Below are 8,100 nucleotides of genomic sequence, written 5' to 3' on the forward strand. Positions count from 1 at the left end.
AAAAAAATAAAAAAAAGCTGAGAAAAAGAAAAAAACTAAAAAACTAAAAAGCTAAAAAATTAAAAATATAAAAAATAGAAAAGAAAAAATTAAAGAATGTTTGTTTTCTGTATGTTTTGGGGCTTGCATATGACCGTCTTAAAAAAAGAAAAACCTAAAAATAAAAAAAACTAAAAAAATAAAAAAAGTAAAAAACTAAAAAGACAAAGCCTAAAAAAGCTAAAAAACTAAAAATAGAAAAAATACTAAAAATGAAAAAAAAATTAAAGCATGTTTTTTTTTGTATGTTTGAGGGTTTGCATATGACATTGAAAAATAAAGAAGAAAAAGGTAAAGAACTAAAAAAAAAGAACAAGAAAACAAAAAGGACAAAAAAATCTATAAAGAAAAAAGCTAAAAGAGCTACAAAACCAAAAAAGAAAAACTAGAAAACAAAAAAAAAACAAAAAAAAAGAGAAACTAAAAAAAGAAAAAACTGAAAAAAACGCTAAAAAAAGAGAAAAACTAAAAACGAAAACAAGTCAATAAAAAGAAGAAACTAAAAAAAGAAAAACTAAAAAAGAAAAAAAACTAAGAAAAGAAAAACTAAAAAAGAAAAAAAAACTAAAAAAGAAACTATACGTATATATATATATATATAAATAAGTTGTATATATGCATGTTTGTTTGTTTGTGGGTTCGCATATGACGACATTATAAGTATACAAGGCTATGACGTCATTATAAGATGACACTCCAGACCGGGACACCGGGACACCAATGACGACCAGGAAACAGGGAATATAAATGACGACCGGAGAAAATTTGCGTTATTTTAGAAAATAGGGAGAAACAGTCATAGAATCTTAACGAAAATCACACCATCAGACTCAGCGTATCAGGGAACCCTACTAAAGAAGTTTCGAGCTCCTATCTACAAAAATGAGGAATTTTGCATTTTTTGCCAGAAGGCAGATCACGGATGCGTGTTTATTTTTTGTTTTTTTGTTTATTTTTTTCCCCAGGGTGATCTTATCGACCCAGTTGTCCTAGATTGTTACAAAAGGGCTCATTCTAATGGAAATGAAAAGTTCTAGTGCCCTTTTTAAGTGACAAAAAAAGAGGGCACCTAGGCCCCCTCCCACGCTAATTAGTTTCCCAAAGTCAACTGATCAAAATTCTGAGATAGCCATTTTATTCAGAGTAGTCGAAAAAACTTATAACTATGTCTTTGGGGACTTACTCCCCCACAGTCTCCGTGGGAGGGGCAACAAGTTACAAACTTTGACCCGTGCTTACAGATAGTAATGGTTATTGGGAAGCATACAGGTGTGTTCAGGTGGATTTTTTGGGTTGGGGGGAGGGGTTGAGAAGAGGGGGATATGCTGAGGAACTTTCCATAGAGAATTTGTCATGGGAGAAGAAAATTTCCATGAAGGGAGAGCAGGATTCACTAGCATTATTAAAAAAAAAACAATTAAAAAATAAATGTGAAAAAGCTTTTTCAGCTGGAAGTAAGGAACAGCAATAAAACTTAAAACAAACAGAAATTATTACCCATATGAGGGGCTCACCTCCTCCTAATACCTCGCTCTTTACGCTAAAGTATTTTTAGTAATTTCAACTATTTATTCTACGGCTTTTGTGATTCAGGGATCATTCTTAATGAACTGGGATAAAATTTAAGCTTTAGTGCAAAGACCGAGGTACTGACGATGGGGCGAATCCCCTCATATATGTAATAAAAACATGAGAATACAAAAGTTCTTTACGTAAGCTAATTTATAAGTTACGTAAATCTTTTACCAATAAAAAGATTCGTAAACAATTAACAGTTCTAGTTGCCTTTTTATTTAACCAAAAATCGAAGGGCAACTAGGCTTCGTCCCCCGCTCTTTTTTTCTCAAAATCATTCGATCAAAATTATGAGAAAGCCATTTAGCCAAAAAAAAAAAATATGAAATTTCGTTTTGATTATTCCTCTGCGGAGAGCCAAAATCAAAACATGCCTTGATTCAAAAACGTTCAGAAATTAAATAAAAAAAACAACTTTTTTAACTGAAAGTAAGGAGCGACATTAAAACTTAAAACGCACAGAAATTACTACGTATATGAAAGAGGCTGCTTCCTCATCAATGCTCCGCTCTTTACGCTAAAGTTTTTTACTGTTTTAAAAAGAAGAATTGAGAGAAAGAGTCAAACTTTAGCGTAAAGAACGGGGCGCTGATGAGGAAGCAGCCTCTTTCATATACGAAGTAATTTCTGTGCGTTTTAAGTTTTAATGTCGCTTCTTACTTTCAGTTAAAAAAACTTGTTTTTTTTTATTTAATTATTATATAAGAGTTACCACTCCTAAATCAGAGTCAGATGGCAATTTTTTATAGGAAGTTTTTTCTAAGCGCGTTTATTAACTTTTATTTACTATGGGATGTAGTTCGCTCTTTACTAGGTTATAGCCACCGCTACATCCACGAACAGGTAAGGGAGGAAACCGTGACTGAAAAAAAAACTCGTGGGAAATAATTTGTTATATTGGTATTTGTACCTTAATTATGTAGCTTATTAAAAGTGCTAAAAGGAGGAACATACAAATCTGTTTTTGCAAGCCTCTAGTTAAGGATTTTGACTAAAATTATTACAGTGATATTGTTTTATACTTCCAAATCAGCTCTATTCAAAAAGTGACAATGAAAGTGTTGTTTTAGTGCTATGTCACAATTACAGATGGTAGAGTTGATAAACACCAAGTAGACATAGGCAATAGCTTTCAAATGAGCCAATTAACGTCACTCTAAAAATTTTTGACAGCCCACTAGCCCCAGCTTTTTTTTAGTGATATTTGGAACTTGTTGATGGTGAAATTTATATGAAGAGTGTAGATATAAGTAATATCTTCTATATGGGCCATTTAAAATCTCTCTAAGATGTTCTGTTAGCCTGCTAGCTTCACCCCTTGAGAGAAGTTACAAAAAGTGCCATTTTTGTACAATATGGCACTTGCAAATGGCAATCTGACGCCTTTTTTAGGGGTGTTCAAGCTTTTTTTTGGAATCACCATAAATTTCTTTTCGCAATAAATTTTTACTTGTGAAGCAAACCGGGATAACAGTTACCATTACTGAATCAGTGTAAGATGGCCATTTTTTTTCACTCAGAATTTTTTCTCTAAACGTGTTTTTTAAATTTTGATCACAATGGGCTGTGGTTCACTCTTTACTAGGTTGCAGCTACTGCGGCAACCATGAAACTGTATCCAAGATTTCGTATTATATTTTTTTCTTTGTCTAAAGAGACAAGCACTTTTGCTTAAGGATAAAAAAATCGTCACGCTATGATAGCATTAAATAAAAAAAAACAAGTTTTTTAAACTGAAAGTAAGGAGCGACATTGAAACTTAAAACGAACAAAAATTACTCCGTATATGAAATGAGTTGTCCCCTCTGCAATCCCTCGCTCTTTGCGCTAAAGTTTGACTCTTTGCCACAATTCTACTTTTTAAAACAATTAAAAGCTTTAGCGTAAAGAGCGAGGGATTGCGGAGGGGACAACTCATTTTATATACGGAGTAATTTCTGTTCGATTTAAGTTTTAATGTCGCTCCTTACTTTCAGTTTAAAAAACTTGTTTTTTTTTTATTTAATTTCTGAACGTTTTTGAATCAATGCATGTTTTGATTTTGGCTCTCCGCAGAGGAATAATTAAAAAGAAATTTGCATTTTTTTTTTTGGCTAAATGGCTTTCTCATAATTTTGATCGAATGATTTTGAGAAAAAAAGAGCGGGGGAGGAAGCCTAGTTGCCCTCCGAGTTAAGGTTAATTAAAAAGGCAACTAGAACTTAATTTTTTACGAATATTTTTATTAGTAAAAGATTTACGTAAGTTATAAATTAGCTTACGTAAAGAACTTTCGTGTTCTCATGTTTTTATTACATATATGAGGGGGTTCGCTCCCTTGTCAGATCCTCGCTCTTTACACTAAAGCTAAAATTTTGTCCCAATTCATTAAGAATGACCACAGAATCACAAAAGCCGTAGAATAACTAGTTGAAATTACTAAAAATACTTTAGCGTAAAGAGCGAGGTATTAGAAGGAGGTGAGCCCCTCATATGGGTAATAATTTCTGTTTGTTTTAAGTTTTAATGCTGTTCCTTACTTCCAGCTGAAAGAACTTTTTCATATTTATTTTTCATTTTTTTTTAAATAATGCTAGTAAATCCTGCGCTCCCTTCATGGAGATTTTCTTCCCCCACGACAAATTGTCGATGGAAAGTTCCTCCAACATATCCCCCTCTTCTCAACCCCTCCCCCACCCAAAAAAATCCTCCTGAAAATGCCTGTACACTTCCCAATAACCATTACTATATGTAAGCATTGGTCAAAGTTTGTAACATGTTGCCCCTCCCATGGGGCCTGTGGGGGAGTAAGTCGTCCCCAAAGACATAGTTATAAGGTTTTAACTATGTCGACTACACTGAATAAAATGGCTATCTCAGAATTTTGATCCGTTGACTTTGGTAAAATAATTAGCGTGGGAGGGGGCCTAGGTGCCCTCCAATTTTTTGGTCACTTAAAAAGGGCACTAGAACTTTTCATTTCCGTTAGAATGAGCCCTCTTGCAACATTCTAGGACAACTGGGTCGATACGATCACCCCTGGGGAAAAAAACAAAACAAAAAAAAACAAACAAATAAACACGCATCCGTGATCTGCCTTCTGGCAAAAAATACAAAATTCCACATTTTTGTAGATAGGAGCTTGAAACTTCTACAGCAGGGTTCTCTGATACGCTGAATCTGATGGTGTGATTTTCATTAAGATTCTATGACTTCTAGGGGGTGTTTCCCCCTATTTTCTAAAATAACGCAAATTTTCTCAGGCTCGTAACTTTTGATGGGTAAGACTAAACCTGATGAAACTTATATATTTAAAATCAGCATTAAAATGCAATTCTTTTGATGTAGGTGTTGGTATCAAAATTCCATTTTTTAGAGTTTTGGTTACTATTGAGCTGGGTCGCTCCTTACTACAGTTCGTTACCACGAACTCTTTGAAAGGTGATTTTAATTGTTCAAAATAAAAGAGGGTAGTTCTTCTGTACAAAGGCGGACCTAAAGCAAAATCCCGTATTGCGACCTAGGCAACAGTAACTGAAAAAATGACAAGTGCCTTTAAAAAAGAGAAAAAAGATTGAGGACGCGAAAGAAATCCTAGGGGGCCTTCAATTTAATGGAATCTTTAATGCACTTTAATGTGATGCCATTTCTTAGGGGGTCTTAGACAAATTTGTTTTCAAACATTGGAAACCATAGAAAACATTAGAAAAAAGGGAAGTCGTGATCGAAAAAACATCCGGTACTGATATGCACAATTTTGATACTTGCCCAAATCCCGATCCTTGCCCAATACTCACAATAACAAAGCAGCCATACCGATACGGGTGATAGTCCCTTTCCCCAGGGAATATTGTGGGCCATATTATCACCACAATGATAGAGACTGGGCCTTTTAATTGTGTTGAACAAAATGACTATCATAAATTTTGAAAGAATGACTCTTTAAATCAAAAACTGCCAAGTAACAAAGCTACTCCACTTTTTGCATGACGGAACACAACTTAAGTTTTGACAGCTTTTCTTTGAGCAAAAATTATTTTTATATGTAGAAAATGGTATTTTCGGACATAATCTGCCAGTAATTTTGAAAACTGCCGATTAGCATTGGTACTTTCCTATCCCACTTTTTGTACGGTGGGTTGCAATAACTTGTCACTAAGTGATTTTTTTCTTAGTAAAAACTGGACTTATTTATTGCCACAGTGCCAGGTCCACTCCACCCAAACACTGCATATAGACAGAAGTTACTTTAAAACAACATACGAATTCCGTGGCAACTTTTAATATGTCTTCCAAAAATGATATCTTAGAGTTCGGTATACCCTCTTTCTTTTATTTCTTTTGGATCACCCAAAATGCAAACTAAATTTACATGAAAAAAAAGTATGATAATTCGAAGCATGGATGTTTTGTATCTTTAACGCATTCCCTAAAAAACCTTCAAATGTACCTTAACCTGAAGTAACTCATTACCAGATATTAAATTAGTCAACAGTCAAGGGGTGACGAGGAAACTAGAAATTTCACAGACTGTCACTTTTCACTTATAATTATTACTAAATGTGGGAATCCTTTTCACTAACAAATAAAAAAACAGAATTTAACACTGGAAAACTTACTATCAGAGAAACTTACTATTGAACTTTAATCTCAAGAAAGACCAATCAAAATAAGAAAAAATAAGAGCGAAGAGCTCAAACGGCAATTTTGACGAGGCCAGAAGAGCCGAGAGCTCTAGAAAAATTCTAAGAATCAATAGATTGATTTAAAAGAAAAATCAGAGGCTCAATATCGGTCGGGATTTAAAATAAGAGCTCTGAGTTACGAGGTCCTTCTAAATATAAAAATTCACTAAGATCCGATCACCCACTCGTAATTTAAAAATTCGTCATTTTTTTTTATAATTTCTCTTCTCCCTTCAGTCTCCGACTTCATCGTAAACGACTTTATCAAGTCAATTTGTGCAACTCCCTGACACGCCTACCAATTTTCATCCTCCTAGCACGTTAAGAAGCACCAAACTTGCCAAAGCACTGCACCCCACCCCTTTGCTCTCCAAAAGAGAGCGGCTCTAATATGGTTACACCATTCACGTATCTATGACAATAGCTTATTCTACTTACCAAGTTTCATCCCAGTCTCTCCACTCTCAAGGTTTCCGGTTTCCTCCTCCATCTATGCCCTAATGTCAACATATCTGGTCGGGATTTGAAATAAGAGCTCTGATACATGAGTTCCTTCTAAATATCAAATTTCATTAAGATCCAGTCACCCGTTCTTAAGTTAAAAATACTTCAATTTTTCCAAATTGACACTCCCCAGCTCCCCCAAAGGTTCAAGTTTCATCCCGATCTCTACTCTAAGCATTTTCCAAGATTTCTGATTCCTGCTTTCCCCCAGCCCCCTATTTCCCCAGATGCAATTCGAGTTGAAAATTGAGCATCTGAGACATGAGATCCTTCTAAATATCAAGTCTAATTAAGACCCGATCACCCTTTCGCAAGCTAAAGATACCTCAATTTTCACGTTTTCCAAGAATTCCGGTTTCCCCCTCCCCCCCTCCCAGGGTCACCAGATCTGGTACGGACTTAATATGAGAGCTCTAAAGAACAAGATTCTTCTAAATATCAAATTTCATTAAGATCTAATCACCCTTTCGTAGGCTACAAATACCTCATTTTTTCTAATTACACCCCCCCCCCAACTCCACCAAATAGAAAGAATCCGGTTGTGTCAGCCAAGTATCTTGGACTTGTGCTTATTCTTCCCGCAAAGTTTCATCCCGATCTCTCCGGTTTAAGCGTTTTCTAAGATTTCCAGTCTCCTCCCCCCCCCCCCAGATGACATTGGATCCGGTCGGGAAGAGATTTGAGTTACGAGGTTCTACTAAATATGAAATTTCATTAAGATCCAGTCACAGTGAGTTAAAAATATCTAATTTTTTTTTATTTTTTAGAATTAACCTTCCCCCACCCCAACTCCCTAAGAGAGAGTCGATCCGTTCCGGTAATGTCAATCCCGTATCTATGACTTTTACTTATTTTTCCCACACAGTTTCATCCCGATCCCTCGGATCTAAGCGCTTTCCCTGATTTTAGGCCCCCCCCCTACAACTCCCTCCAATGTCAGCGGATCCAGTCAGGATTAAAAACAAGGTTTTTGAGACACGCTATCCTTCCAAACATCAAATTTCATTAAGATTCGATCATCCGTTCGCAAGTTTAAAACACCTCAATTTTTCAATTTAACTGTTCCCCCACTCCCCCCAGATGGCTGAATCAAGGAAACAACAATTTCTATATTAAAATAGTCTGGTTCCTGACACACCTGTCAACTTTCATCGTCCTAGCTTACCTGGAAGTGCCTAAACTAGCAAAACCAGAACAGACAGACCAACCGACAGAATTTGCGATCGCTATATGTCACTTGGAAACCAAGTGCCATAAAAAACAGTATTTACAAGGGGGTGTATATGCTATCATGCTCTAGTTAATTAGAAAAATCAGT

This window comes from Artemia franciscana, chromosome 1, assembly GCF_032884065.1.
Source record: "Artemia franciscana chromosome 1, ASM3288406v1, whole genome shotgun sequence".
Taxonomy (NCBI): domain Eukaryota; kingdom Metazoa; phylum Arthropoda; class Branchiopoda; order Anostraca; family Artemiidae; genus Artemia; species Artemia franciscana.